Here is a 15,099-nt window from a genome sequence, read left to right as displayed (position 1 = left end):
TAAAAATTCATACTACTAAGTAAAAGAAGCTAAACCAAAAAGGCTACCACATGGTTCCAACTATATAACTTCCTGGAAAAGGCAAAACTATGGAGATAGTAAACATCGGTGGTTGCCATGGGTTGGTTGGGTGAGGGTGCGAGGTAGGACATATAAGCAGAGCATAGAGGATTTGGGGGTAGTGAAAATATTCTGTAAGATACCATAATGATGGGTACATGTCATTACACATTGGTCCAAACGCATAGAATGTACACCAAAGGTGAACCCTAAAGTGTGTTCATTAGTCACAATGAATGGACCACTGATGGTGGAGGTTGACAATGGGGGAGGCTGTGCACGTGTTAGAGCAGGGGTATATGGGAAATCTCTGTATCTTCTCCTCAGTTTTTCTCTCACAAGTGTTCTTTCTATCATTGGCAAATACAAAGGGTGAACATTGAATATAGAGAGGGTTTTTGATCCCATTCATTTAAGAGACAGAAAATGAAAAAATAAGGGCATCTTTTAAGCAATTATGAACAACTTTTTAACTAATTAAAATTGTTCCATTATCTCTTTATTCCACCATTATGGTCTATTTGTATGGAAATTTGATACCTAGAATGAAAGTTAAAAAAAGGACATGAACTATCTCCTTCAGACCACATGTGGTTCCCTTTTGAAATTATTCTGTTCTAAAACCTCCCCAGTCCTGATTAAGTTCCTTCTGTACTCAGGGATCTGTTGCAGGCTGTGCTAGACGGGGATCTTCCTTAGAAAGGGCCACCCTGTCATTCCCCCCAGTTACCTCTGGTCCCCAGGCCTTGGCTCCGAGTTCTTTTTCAGGTTGGTCACTGATTAACTCTGCAAAGAGACACACCTGAGAGCAGGGAGGCTCTCTGGGATAGGCGGGAGTGATTGAGGATCACTCTAAGTTTGGGGATACCCTTTTGCCCTCACAGGATATGACAACTGCTTTCTTAGATTTTTCTGAGGTGTTTATTTCCACCTAATTTAATTCAGCCCAGGTCCGGGAAGCCGGAGACATTCTGGGAAACAGGAAATGTCCTTGGTCTCTGCTTCCACCATTCTCAGATCTTTCTCCAGGGACTATGACACGATAATCCTAGGACTTTCCCTGTGTCCCTGATTTCCTCCTGATGGCCTACTGTTGATTGTTTTTAGGCTTCTTTTCTCTCTCTCCTAGTCAGTTGTCTGGAGGCTGCATTAATACTGGTGGCCCACCTTCTTCACCACCCCTCACCTCTCGCACCTTTTGTAAGCCAACCTTTGCCTGCACCCGCCCTCCTCCCTGCCCCGCCTGCCCCCTCCTCCACTGAGGTGAGGGCAGGGCTGCAGGGCTGAATATTCCATCCCTCTCATCACCTGGCTGGACCCACTGGCACCCAAGCTCCATTATTAGCTGCTTTCCAAAGTTATCTCATTAACATAACAAAAGACACCCTTATTGCTCTTCTTACTTAAGAAAATTCAAGGGTTTTAGGAGCTTTGTGGCAGACAAAGGTCAAATACATATTTCTTACTGGAAAGCACAATGTCACACCTACACAAACATTGGTAGGCACACATATATACACAGGTATGCAGATGCTCTTCAAAGTTCACCACATGTCCTCAAATGCTTATCCTCAAAATCAGCATGAGGTCAGCATTTGCCCTGAACTTCCTGGATCAGCTGGATCATCTGAGTAGATGGCTGATAAGAGAAGTAAACTATCCAAGGTCGCACAGCAAGCAATCTGGAGTACTGGGAAGCAGTCTATTTCCTTAAAGCTACTTCTCTTAAGTCTTCTGTGTACACTGTGCTAGGAGCTGGGGACACAGAGAAGTGTAAGAGGCAGTGCCCACCCTGTTCAGCCCTTGTCCTCCCTGTATCAAATGAATGTTTGCAATATAGTCTTTCTTCTAAGTCAGCCGGGATACTGCTCAGCTAGCTGCCTGCTGAACAACCCGGCACCAAGGAATAGACAAGAGTCACACAAGGTAACCATGCTATTCACTCAGCTTTTAGTGAATGCAGGTTCACGCAAAGTAGAACATCAACATATGTTAATATCCTACTCACACTCTCTAACAATCTAAGACAAACATAACACAAACACACAGCAATCAGTGGAGAATAACGAACCCACACCCCAGAGTCTCTGTCTGCAGGTGCGGGAGGCAACACAGTGGACAAGGGAGTTGTCAGTGTCTTACAGGGAAGGATCTCCAGAGCCAGGTGGGCACATGGCACACAAAGTCCTCAGTCCAAGAGGGCAGAGCCTGCAGTGGCTGATGCCAAGGGAAATCAACGTGGTGTGGAGCAGCACTCTGGTGTGTGGAGCTCAGCTGTCTCAGCAGTAGACTGAATCCTGCCTCAGTTATACCCTTCAGAGTGGTGCACTCCACCCTTCTGGGTCTCTTGCTAAGAGTCTTGGCACCCCTGATGGCGAGTGGGGTATTTTCTCAGGAGCCTATCTATGGTTGGCCCAGCTCTGAAGACATAGCTGTTCTGGTTACGTGTGCACATATCTTAGGTGTGTCTCCTTGCCAGACGTGTCTGCTCTGACTTAGGTAGCTTCCCTCTCGAACAAAAGTGTCAGGACGGGTGGGCTAGGACAAAATGGTGGCCGAACTACAACCTGAAAAGATGGCTGATGTCAACCCAGGGAGCCGAAATGGCGAGCTTTGCCAAAACGGATATCCACATGGCAACCTGAGCCCAAAGAGAACCACCAATGATATATTGCTGCTTTATTCAAAAGGGACCAATCCCCAGCTGCCACGGAGAAAGCTAACCCAAAGTAAACCCCGCCATATTCCTGATTGGGCGCGACCTCCTTGGACCCACCATACGGACCGGGGAACCTCGCCTGGGTGCGCAAACCCCAATAAAGCTCTATGCTGCCTAACTTTGTGGCTGATTAGTATTTATTCCTCAGTGGAGCCTAAGAAAACCTTTCAAAAAGTGTCCTGGCTGACCGGCAGCCATCTCGGTTGACACAAGTGACTCCATTTTGTTGGCCCTGCTGTCCACACTCCCCTACTTTTTCCCTGTTTCTGAGTCTCTCCACTTGTTCTTGGCAAGACTTCCTGCTGATTTCCTTTGAGGGCCTTCTGCCTGGTTTGGTGTTATAACTATTTTGTCAGCAAAGTCCAGACTACTGTGTATCTTGTTCCTGTTCTAGGCAGTAGGACGTCACATTTTCCCACTCAAGCGGCAATTCTCTCCCTCTGTGCATGTTTGATTGAAGGAGCCTGCAGGTATTCTCCCCTTTTGCTGGATACTTTGCCCCAATCTTTCTAATCTGTATGAGCAGTTAGGCTGCCTCTGGGGAGTTTGGCAATCTCTAGATGGTTTATCAAAGTGTTACTGAAACTCCATTCTTCTCATTGACATAGTAAAGAATTACAGATCAGCAAGACAAAAGTGGTTGAGTAAGAAGAATTTCATTAGTATGTCCTCAAAGGAGAGGACCGGCTGCAGAGAGTGGCCAGTAGCAAGAAAGGCAGTCTCCTGAATCTACTGCCTTGAGTATCTGAGTGATTATTGTATTATCAGTGGGGAAGAGTTTGATATTGATTGACAGGTATTTTGGTTTTAGTCTTTTCTGCTCTTACCTTTTTCCATAATTCTCTCTAGCTGCTGCTTAACAAAAGGTAGCAAGTGACACTAGATATCAGGAGACCCAGCTCAGGTGTTGCTGATGACGCTGTCAGTGCCCACTAGTTTCAGCTTTAGCTGATGGCATTCTCCGGCAAAACTGCAGTTGTCCATCTGAAGACTACCTCTTGGCTAGTCCATATATGCCAGGTAGGCCACAACTGTCAGATTAATATGCTGGTAACATATGGAAGGAGGGAGGCAGAGGCCAATGGTTAAGTCTCTCTTGGAGTGAGCTAGTGCCCCTGGACTGTGTGACCTTAACAAATCCTTCTCAGTCTTTTTTCTTTCCCCCTTAGTTGAGACCAAAAGGCCAGGAGGGTTAGATTTGAGGTTTTTCTCTTCTCCAGATTGGTTAGGCCCTGGTAGATAGTTTCCATTGAGGGAAGGCTTTTGATAAGGAGAACAAAACACTTAGGGATTATTTCAAAGTGAGTTTATTTCTCTCCCTTATTTAGTAAGCATTATTTTTGTGTTTTGTTTTGTTTTGTTTTCTCTGTTGTTTGCCCAGAGAATCTGTTGGACTTCTTAGACGTAAAACCCACAAAAGTTCGAGAGCCTTCCTGACACTGGAATCCCCCTAATTTTTAACTCTCAAGTGGATCCACACTGAGCCTCTAGCAATTCGTCAATGACATCCCAGTGTGGAAGAAAAGGGGCACTATGGAAAGTAACCTAACAGGGAGATCCACTCACAAAGCCCTAACTGGGCAGGTTGTGGTGAGTAGTCACACCTATGTAATATAACTTCTTTAGTAAAATGTTAGTCTTTACTTTAAGCAGACCTGTCCATTGTTCTATGAATCTAGGTTAACACTCCTTTGAAACACCCCTTTTGAGACCTCTCAGTGAAAGCCACCCTCAAGAGAGCACATGATCTGGTTAACTATTGTAAGCCAATCCCTGCCTTGCTTTCTCCTACCTTCACATAGTTTCCCTTACAGCCCTTCCTTAATTCTCAATGGCAATTGCAAAACTGTCATGCACCAGACAACATGGGATTTTGCTTCCTGGCAATTGTCAGTTTTTGCTCAAATAGGCTCAGAAAAATTCTCTACGGGTTTGGAATTTTTTTTCTGTTGACACCAGTACTGGCCCCAATGGTTGATTTACACTACAAGTAAGCCTGTCTCTCCAGTTTGGGGGTAGGGGTTTGTCCTGTGACCTCAACTCTCTGTTGTAGCTAAGAAAATGTATTAATTTTCAGTCATTCAGCTTTTTTTGTGTGTGTGCAGATGGGAGAGGTGACTCCTACGCCCTTTCTAGGTCAGACTGGAAACCCAGTGGGAGTTTCTTATTAAATATTTTTAACATCTAGCAATTTTTTTAATCTCTTGGTAACTCATTCCAGTTTTAACTTTTATTTAAGAGCTTCCTTTTATAGATCGTTGTGTAACAATTCCATCTCATTGTGGAGTATGTGGATCCCCACCCACCTGGGAATGGACAACCAAAGTAGGTTGTTAGCAAGTAGAGGGACCCGGTGTCCGCTGGGCAGCCACAGCCTCTTGTCACTTTGGTAGCCACAGAAGAAATTTATTATAGTACTGAAGTAAAAAAATCAGATACGCCCATTTACAAATTGAACTATAAAAGCACCATCTGAAATAAAATCTAGAAATAAAATGGATAATCATAAACAGTAAGTAGTTCTGTAAATATAAAAAATATTATACTTACTTTGGAACTGAAACAAAATTTGCCTACTTTTTCCATATCATAATCTATAAGCTTTTTTCCTATTATTTTCTCTTCAATGTCCATTTCTCTCTTTAGTTCTTACCCTTGTTCCTCCTGCTGTTGTCCATATCTCCCTGTCAACCCCACCGTCTGCAGCCTCTGAAACAGTCCCCAGTGGTTCCTGCCTCATTCACATCCTGTGTCATCATCCCCTCTTATCAAGTGGGGGCTGGAACCGCTGACTTGCTTTTAATGAATAGAAGACAACTGAAGTGATGGGGTGACACTTCCCCCGTTAGATTAACTAAAAGAATGTGGTTTCCGTCTTCAGTGGATTCTCTTGCTTTCTAGTTCTGAGGGAAATCAGATACAATGATGTAAGCGAGGCCTGAAGCAAGGAGTTCACATCTCTGGGCAGTAGTCAATGGGGACCTGAGGCTAGCCATCAGCCGGCCCTGTGAGTGAGCCTGGAGCGTAGAAGTGAATCCTCGCCCAACCGAGCTCTGATCACTGCAGCGCTGGCCGGCAGCCTGATTGCTGCCTTGTGAAAGAGGCACTTACCTAGGCTGGCTCTGGATTCCTGGCTCACAAGAAATGTGAGATAATTCTTGCTTGCTTTTCAAAGCCACTAAATTTTAAGGTAATTTTTATAGTAATAAAAATGATTATAGTAATAATAATTTCAAAATTATGAAGCTATTCACTTTCAAATTATTTGCACATACTGCTGTGTGTTGAAGTTCTAAAAATGAATTCTAAAACATGAATTCTAAAAATTCATGTCTAAGTCCTAAACACCTATACTGTAAAATGTTACCTTATTTGGAAGTAGTATGGTTTCTGATGAAATTACTGAAGACGAAGTCATTCTGGAGCAGCCTGGGCATCGAGTCCGATGACTGGAGTTTTTATAAACCGGGAATTTGGCCTGGGGCTCACGTGCAGGGAGAGGACCGTATTCTACACAGTGAGAAGCCTGAATAATCCTCACCTCACAGCCTTCAGGAATGCAATAAAGAATGTTACATAAAATTCATTCACATTACATCTGTGATGTAAAACCATAATGTTTTCTTAACATTAGATGTTGTGATTTGTTTTTTAAAGAACTAAGTTCTGAGAGCCGTGCAATTTATTGTACCTTCCCTCTATACATATCTGGACTTGCTCTGTTTGACTCAGCATGATTGTGTCTCAGCTGCTGGCCCATGCGGCAATTTCAGTTTTTTGTGTCTTAAAAGCCAGCTCCCTGGACACCTTTATTGCAGCTGTTCACGAGCTGGCAGTGCTATTGCTTATGATACCCAAACACGGATGGCCCATGAAGATGAGGCACTGGTATTTACGAACAGAATCTGGGTGTTTTGGAGAGAGTAATCACAGCAGACGCCAAACAGGTACCTCTTCTTGGGTGTGCTGGCTTCTCTGAAGTGAAAGAGTAGGGTCTCAAGAGACAAGGTCACTGTCAGGGTCAGTTTCATCTGTAATCAAATATGTGTTAAGATACGTGAAGATATACGTCAGGGTAGCCAAGAACTTTTGTTTTAAATCCGACTCCTACCTCCTTCACTGAAGTATTAGAGAAAGGACACTATTACTTCCTTAATAGTGAAACAAAGTTAAAAAAGAATAGCTGTTTATCATTCAGGGGCAGCAGATCTTTGAGGAACTTGCTATAAATTCAACAACTTTGTTGCTCTTTTCTGCTGCAGATGAGGGTGGAAGATAAGAAGGTCAGAGGCCAGGTGCTATTTTTAGAGTATTAGTGGCCTTGCTGTACTTTTCTTAAGAGTGTGCAGGTTTAGGGGTTAGTTTATAACACCAAAACAAACTGAAGTTGCAAATGACTTAACAGTGTGTATTGTATACTTTGTATTTCATCCTTCATTTTAATTACAGATAAAAGTATATATGCTTTTATTTTTAATTATTTTTTTATTTTGCAATTACCATTTACATTCAGTATTATTCTGTGTTAGTTTCAGATGTACAGCACAGTGGTTAGAAAGTCATGTCCTACACAGGATGGTCCCCCTCGATATTTCACATGCGCACTTGGCCCCACACGTTATCACAATATTGTTGACCACATTCCCTGTGCTGTGAAATACATCTCAAGACTATTCTGTAACTAACAACTTGTAAAAAGTATATATGTTAATGCTTAGTAAGTCCTTGAGTTAAATGAAGGCTTAAGTTTAAATATGTGTTTTGAACAAATATGGTTTAAATGAGATATTCATAAATCAGGCAGGGACGAGGGATATATAAAGTGTCATGAAAGTCAAGGGTACATACATATAATATATATCTATCAATATACGTTTTTCTGTGTGCACACCTCAGCCTTCAGGGTGACTCTCCCACCCAGAGGCGTCTGGGTTAGCTGAGGTTGCATCTCTAGGTCCCCTACTCCTGAGAAGCAGGAATCACGTTTGCAGCAGGTGGAGCAGGAAAGGCTGCAGCAAAGGAGAAGTGTAACAGTTTGAGCACTAAATTAATCCCACACACTCAGGCACAACAATCTGTCTAAGTTGAGGGTAGAGGGTGTTTGGAGGAAGAGCTAGGTTTATAGTCTGCAACTGCAGGAAATGGCAAACTTGTGAGTGGCCTGGAAAGCTACTCATGTTTAGGAAAAGATGAAAAAAATGTATAAATGTAAAGGATGACACCAGGACTGGAAAATGAAAGTGAGTGGACAAAGAAAGTAAATTATAAAAATAAAGAAAACAAAGAAATCAGGCTGACAGGGAAAAACACTCAGAATGGTTGTTCCTCAGCCACTCAGTTCTGCGGGTCCTCTTGCCAGCCCCTCTTTGATTGTTTGCTTATTTGAGAAATATTTTAATTAAGCTGCATTTTTAACAGGTTGCACATGTTACTGTGACTCCGAATATGGTATTTATGGCATAACCTGAAAAGGTGATCTATCTGCCCACACCTGGAGGATATCCCAGGCTCTTACGTGAACTGGACCCCTTGCAATCATCCCAACAGGTAAAAAGAAAGACTGAAATATTCAATCATGAACATGAGCTTGCTTCACTTGGAAAACTCTTGTGGAAGCTCATTGCCTAAGATCCACATGGACGAAATATCCCTTGAGTCCATTGCTTTCTCCTCTCACACTCACGAACCTGTTCTGATGCCTATACCACCAGGTAGCCTGGCTGTATGGGAACAAGTCCTTATCAGGTTCCTTTTTCTTTTATTTATTTATTTAATGTTTATACTCCCCATGCTTCCAGAAGCATTTGAGGTTTTTTGCTAAATCTTATAAAACTAAAGAATAGGACAGTTTAGATACGAAAACCAACTGGAAGTCACCTGAATAAGGCAGAGGCCATAGTTGTTACGAGGCCCCATGGTGGTGGGCTGACAGGTACAACTGGACACCAGGATAGTCCTGACAGTTCCTGAGAGGCCTAGAGAGAAACAGTCTGGCGCCAAAACCTGCATGGTCTCACAGAAGAGAGCTTACAGATTTCTTGAGAGGCAACCCATGTCCAGTAACCCAACTCAAAGGTGAATTTACTTATTCACATTTTTTCATCGACTATTTCTTATGTACCAGGATTGCCATTGTGGGCATGTATAAGGATTCTCACATAAGGAGATTTATTTGTTTGTTTTAAATATGGAACACTTCACAAATTTGTGTGTCATCCTTGTGCAGGGCCATGCTAATCTCTGTGCCGTCTCAGTTTTAGTGTCTGTGCTGCTGAAGTGAGCGCAGGAGCGTCCTTTAATACCAAGAATGGCTGTGCCTATGATCAACGTGATCTGGCTTAAAGATTAAGGAATCAATCCTTAGTTCAGTAAGTTAACAAACAAAGGCTTTCTTAATTAGCTGAGTTGTATGAAAAAGCATTTTGATATCTGATTTTATATCGTTTGTACTGTTAGTTCAGGGTTCTGTGCACGCATGGCTTCTCCGGTGAGACGAACTGACTTTGAAGTGCACCCACTGTATCTTCCACTTCAGCACCTCCCACACTGTGTGCTGGGACAGCTCTGCCCAGGATGTCCTTTCCTCGGATGCTCACATGCCCAGCATGGTGCTTTATATGGTAAGAAGAATTCAGCAAATATTTGTCGAATGTTTAATGGACACTTACTATAAAATAGTGTCTTCTTCAGCAATTAATAATTTTTGTTGTATTATACTTTGAAATTGAATACTTTGAAACAGGTCTTAGGAAATACATTTTAATTGTTCTGTTTCACTTCTTTCTTCTGCTCCCAATAGCACTAAGACAGAGCTCTCTGCAACATTAAGGATTCTGCAAACATTATGGTTTAAATGACAGGCAGAATTCAGGCTCATATTAACAAAGTGCATTTTTACACTCCAAATCAGGCCATGTGATTTAACAAGGAAGTTTTGGAGATTTTTTTTTTTTTGGCTATAGCAAATAGTCTGAGAAGTATAATTTAAACAGAAATATAGTAGAATATATGAAGAACTTTTAGGAATAATAGGGACAGGAGGAAAATATATAATCAGGACTGTTTCAGATACACAAAACACCAGGCTTCAATTTCATGTACCTATTCTACCACTTCAGGTCACCTGGAAAGACTTGGGGTAAATATGTTTCAAGTGGTTCAATGTGTTGTATTTACATCTGTGCATTTCGTATATAACTGAAGCAAATGAGGGGAAAAACTATCAAATGATCACTTACATAAATGCATTAAAATAATTTTTAGATGTGTTTTGCATTTTTCTTTCTCTTTTACAAAGATATGTTTTGTAGATGATTGCTATGGTTTTGTACCAATCTGCAGATTTAATGATCTAGATTTGAAACACTAAGAAAGCTTTTATTACTATTGCCAGAAGATGGCACCACATTTTCATTCATTCAACAGTTATCCTAGCTTTCTCGGCTATTCACTAATCCAGTACTATTTATTATTATTATTATTATTATTATTATTATTATTTAATGTTGTGCCAGTACAAGATAAATATGGTTAGCTATTACACATTCGGAGTCTCCCACTTTTCCAAACTGCCTTTAAATTGCTTTTCTGGGACAACTACTGGTAATATGATAAAAATAAAGAACTCAAGCATTAACAAATGTCCCCACATTCCTGTCTCTCCATATTGGCTGGCACTCTCCTAGCCCAGCTCCCGTTGCCTCTAATGTGAACTATTGAAACAGCTTCCTAATGATTTCCCTACATTTAGCCTCTGAACATTCTAGTACACTCTATACTGTGATGTTCTATTGATGATAAAGAAAATTCATTCTGTCCTGAAAGCTTTATAAATGGTACTTCCTTGTCTATGAAATTTTGAACAGGTTCTTGGCCCCTTGTGCAGAACTCTATCTCCTATGACCCCAAATGTATCTTTTAAATTTTCCTTGCCCTTTTCTTTCCTAAAGATTCACTAGTTTCTTGAGTAAGATTCCTTTTTTCTTACCTCCAAAAGTTTTTTCCCCTCAATTTTATATTGTGCTAATATATGTATAACATAAAAACTTATCACCTTAACCATTCTTGAATGTATAGCCGATGGTATTAATTACATTCATATTGCTGTACAACCATTACCATCACTCACCTGAAAAACTCCTTATCCAACAAAACTCAAACTCTATACCCATTAAGCAGCAACTCCTCCTGTGCTTGCCTGGGCAGCACATACTAAAACTGGAATGATGTGCAGAAGATTAGCATGGCCCCTGCACAAAGATGATGTGGATTACTGACGCATTCTACATTTTTAGTTATTAAAGTGGAGATATCACAACAAATAATACAGAAATACACAGCATCATAAGAGACTACTATGAACAATCATATGCCAACAAATTGTACAATTTAGAAGAAATGTATGAATTCCTAGATATGGACAACCTGCCAAGACTAAATCATGAGAAATGGAAAATCAGAAAAGACCAACAATGAGTAAGGAGATTGAATAAGTAATCAAAAACCTCCCCAAAAAGAACAGTACAGGACCAAGTGGCTTCACAGACAAATACTACCAAACATTTAAAGAAGAATTAATGCCAATCTATATCAAAACCTTACAAAAACTGAAGAGGAGGGAACACTTCCAAACTCATTTTATGAGGATAGCATTACTCTGATAACAAAGTTAGATGAGAGTACCACAAGAAAGAAAAACTACAGATCACTATCTCTGATGAATACAGATACAAAAAATGTTTAACAAAATACCGGCAAACCAGACTCAACAGCATGTGAAAAGGATCATAGACTGTGCAACATGGGGGCTATCCCTGGGGTGCAATGGTGGTTGAACATAAACAATAAAAAAATGTACTACATCATTAATAGAATGAAAGATAAAAATTATATCACCATCTCAATATACACAGAAAAAGCATTGGACAAAAGTCAACATTTTGATGATTAAAAACTCTCAACAAAGTGCATATGGAAGGAACATACCTCAATGTAATAAAGACCATGTGACCAGCCCACACCCGACATCATACTCAACAGTGAAAGGTTGAAACTTTCTCTCCAAGATCATGAACAAGTCAAGGGTGCCCACTTTGCTGTCAGGCATGGGTTCAGTGAACAGGAGATATGTGTATTTGCCCCATAATGTCTACAAGATGGGACATACACTATATGATTAACACATAAATGAATATATGATTATAGATGACGATAAATGCAATGAAGAAAAAATTCATGGTCTGGAATCTTACTCTAGAATAGTTTCCTACATCTGAATTCCCACAAGTGTGTACTTCTTCTGAAGCCTCTTTTTGTTTTAATCCTTCCCTTTTATTTATGTTATTCAGAATTTTTTGCATGTGTATATTACATAATAGGTTCAGGCCGCTATCATTCTGAATTTTGTTAAAAGCTGGGTTTATTTTTTCCTCTTCAAATAACACATACCAGATTTGGCCACGCCCAAGTGTGAGAAAGACTCAGCTGCCTGGCCAAAGACAACCCTATCTACACTGTGGCAAATACTGGGGACAAGGAGCCATGAAATGCCTGTGACTCTGAGTGTCCCTCTGATGGCCGTTACCAATACAACACTGACGTGGTGTTTGACTCTCAAGGAAAACTGGTGGCACGCTACCATAAGGTAGATTTAATTTGCAAATAGTCAATCCAATTACTGAATGCATAACAGAATAGAGGGTGCAAGAGGGAAAATTCCTTATAGTTGGTAATAATAAGCATACTTTAGAAGCTGAGTAGAGACAAAACATAAGAAGTAATAATTAGGTGTGGAAAGCTTCTATAAAGAGGCTCAAGAGGTTTACCGGAAACTGTTGTTGGGTATGTGTGAGAATCAGGAGGACCTATCTGGACTTCATCCTTTGAAAGACATGCTCTGGCAAAGGGCCAAGCCTAGAATAAAAACCTCCTTACAATAAACTTGGTTTTGATGAGAAAGGAGCAAAGAAAGTCCTCAGCCCACAGAAAATAGTTAAGTGTTCTTGGCAAATAGACATTATCTAGTTTACTCCTATGTCTTGTAAGATTCAGGAAGGTCTTAGCAGGTATGGATTTCCTTGTACATATCTATAAAATGTGGAGATTGAACTAAAGGGTTCCTGTTAGCTATAGCAATCTCAGATTCTGTAACACTTTTCTGATGAAGCCAGTGGTCCTAGATGAAATTAGCACTGCTGAATCGATGTGAGCTTGTACTTTTTTAGACACAGTGACATCCAGATCACCTTCTTAAAAGAGATTTCTCCTCCCATCATCCTCTGTTTATTGCAGCAAAGCCTTTTTAGGGTGAAGAGCAATTATTCAATATACTGAAGGAGCCTGAAGTTGTGACTTTCAACACCACTTCTGGAAACTTGGGCATTTTCACGTGGCATTTCCACAATCCTGCTGTTACCCTGGTGAGGGATTTCTTCGTGGACACCATGTTGTTCTCCTCAAACTGGGTGAATATTCAGCCACATTTTTCAGCTTGTGAATTCCACTCAGCTTGGGCGTTGAGCATGGGGGTCAGTCTCCTTGCATCCAATGCATATCACCTCTCCAGTAAAATTCCAGGTATTGTGTAATCATTAAGGTTTATAGGCTTGATGTAATCCTAAAAGGAAAAGAGAAGCTTTTTTTCTAACTAATATGTGCTACTTAATGCAATATTTTTCACTTTTAATTTTTGTGCATCTAGCTGGTGACATGCTGTAGACTCAATTTTCATGTAAGTTGTTTTGAGATTTATTTAGTTTTATTCAACTTGATTGAACACCTTTTTCTTTTTTTATTTCAAAATTCACCACTTCTTACTGGAAATTCTTCTTGGCTTTTTGGTGTCATGATTTGTTATCCTTTTTATTGTCCTTAGCATATTTCACTGAAATTAATGAAATATACACCTTAGAGTAAATTATTAATGTGAGGTATAAGTTTAAAATAATAACTATGGGATCCCTTTTCACTTTTCTGTTCCAAATGTCATTTCCAACTTATTGCTTCCAGGAAGTGGCATCTATGCACCTGATTCTCCAAAAGCAATTCATTACGGTATGAAGACAAAGGAGGGAAAACTCCTGTTCTCACTATTGGATTCCCACCCATACCACCCAGTTGTGGTGGATTGGACTTCTTATGCCAGTGGTATAGGAGCACTCTCAATGGGAAACCAGGAATTTCAGGGCACTGTCTTTAAAATTCATCTCCTTGGAACTCATAGGAGTCTCAGGAAATTATAGTTTGTCAGAAAGATCTTTGCTGTCATCTAGGCTACAAGATGTCTGAGAAGAGATTGGATGAAATTTATGCCCTAGAGGCATTTGGTGGACTATACAAATGTAAAGAGAGCTACTATTTTCTGGTAACAATTATTTTGGTGGCAGAAGAATTACCAGATAAACTACGAGACACCCAGTTAAATTTAAATTTCAGATATACGATGAATTGTTTTTATTACAAGTATGTCCCACTTTGGGAGAAAAAAATTATTTACCTGAAATTCAAATTTAGTTAGGCATCATGAATTCTTATTTGCTAACTTGCAATCCTAAATGCGAGTCCAATTTTAAACTGGTTGGAAAAAGCAGAGCATTTATTTTGCAGTGCCAATGTTTAAAATGATATAATAATCACATTAGAGACAATTTTAACAGATAATTAACATCTGATATTTCCTGCCTGACCAAATTTAGCCATTTTTCTTATATGTTCATTGATGCCTAGCTTTTTTTATAAAGAGCTTGACACTAAGTGTGTCCTGGAGATATACAGAGTTGATCTCCGAGATGTGCAGCAGAACAGTTTATTAATGAAAAGATTCAGCTATCTAAAATTCTTCAACATAAAGGAGGAACTGTGATAGTCTTATAAGATGAAACTCATATAAAAAATCAGGTTTCTTGTTCCTCTCATTCTGGTCTTATCTTCCTTGATCTGGCCTCCTATCCTAGTTCACCCAGCTTATGGCACTATCCTCCTAACAGAGTTTCAGGGTGACAGTTTCAGCTCCATCCAGTCTACTCTCCACACTATAGTTATAAAAATCATTAAAAGCCATTTCTGATTATTTCATTCTCTTGACTAAAATTTCTCACTGTCTTCTCATTGGCAAATCAAATTCCTTAACATAAAACACTTGAGGTCTGATGTGCCTTTTTCTCCTCTTTGTTGTCTTCTCTCACTTCACCATGTGTGACTTGGGGTCCTGTCAGACTGAGACACTTCCCCATCTCCAACACGCCAGCATCTGCAGGACCTCTGGATGTTTGCACAGAGTTGTTTCCTGTATCTATGACACTCCCTCCTACTCATCAGTCACA

General features: G+C 40.3%; 1 non-coding gene and 2 pseudogenes across 1 annotated transcript; 2 read left to right on the top strand and 1 right to left on the bottom strand.

Annotated features, from left to right (window-relative positions):
* Positions 1 to 6,512: 6,512 nt before the first annotated feature.
* Positions 6,513 to 15,099, top strand: part of LOC123821857 — a 21,616-nt pseudogene continuing 13,029 nt past the window's right edge.
* On the bottom strand, positions 8,961 to 9,063 carry LOC123822281. The gene has a single exon (XR_006786254.1). It is a non-coding gene; the product is annotated as a U6 spliceosomal RNA (small nuclear RNA).
* On the top strand, positions 10,971 to 11,071 carry LOC123822284 (annotated as a pseudogene).

Source organism: Phyllostomus hastatus, unplaced genomic scaffold (assembly GCF_019186645.2).
Source record: "Phyllostomus hastatus isolate PE091 unplaced genomic scaffold, TTU_PhHast_1.1 phas_contig_40, whole genome shotgun sequence".
Lineage (NCBI taxonomy): Eukaryota > Metazoa > Chordata > Mammalia > Chiroptera > Phyllostomidae > Phyllostomus > Phyllostomus hastatus.
Note: the sequence above shows the minus strand (reverse complement) of the source record. Positions and strands in the feature narration are given on the sequence as shown.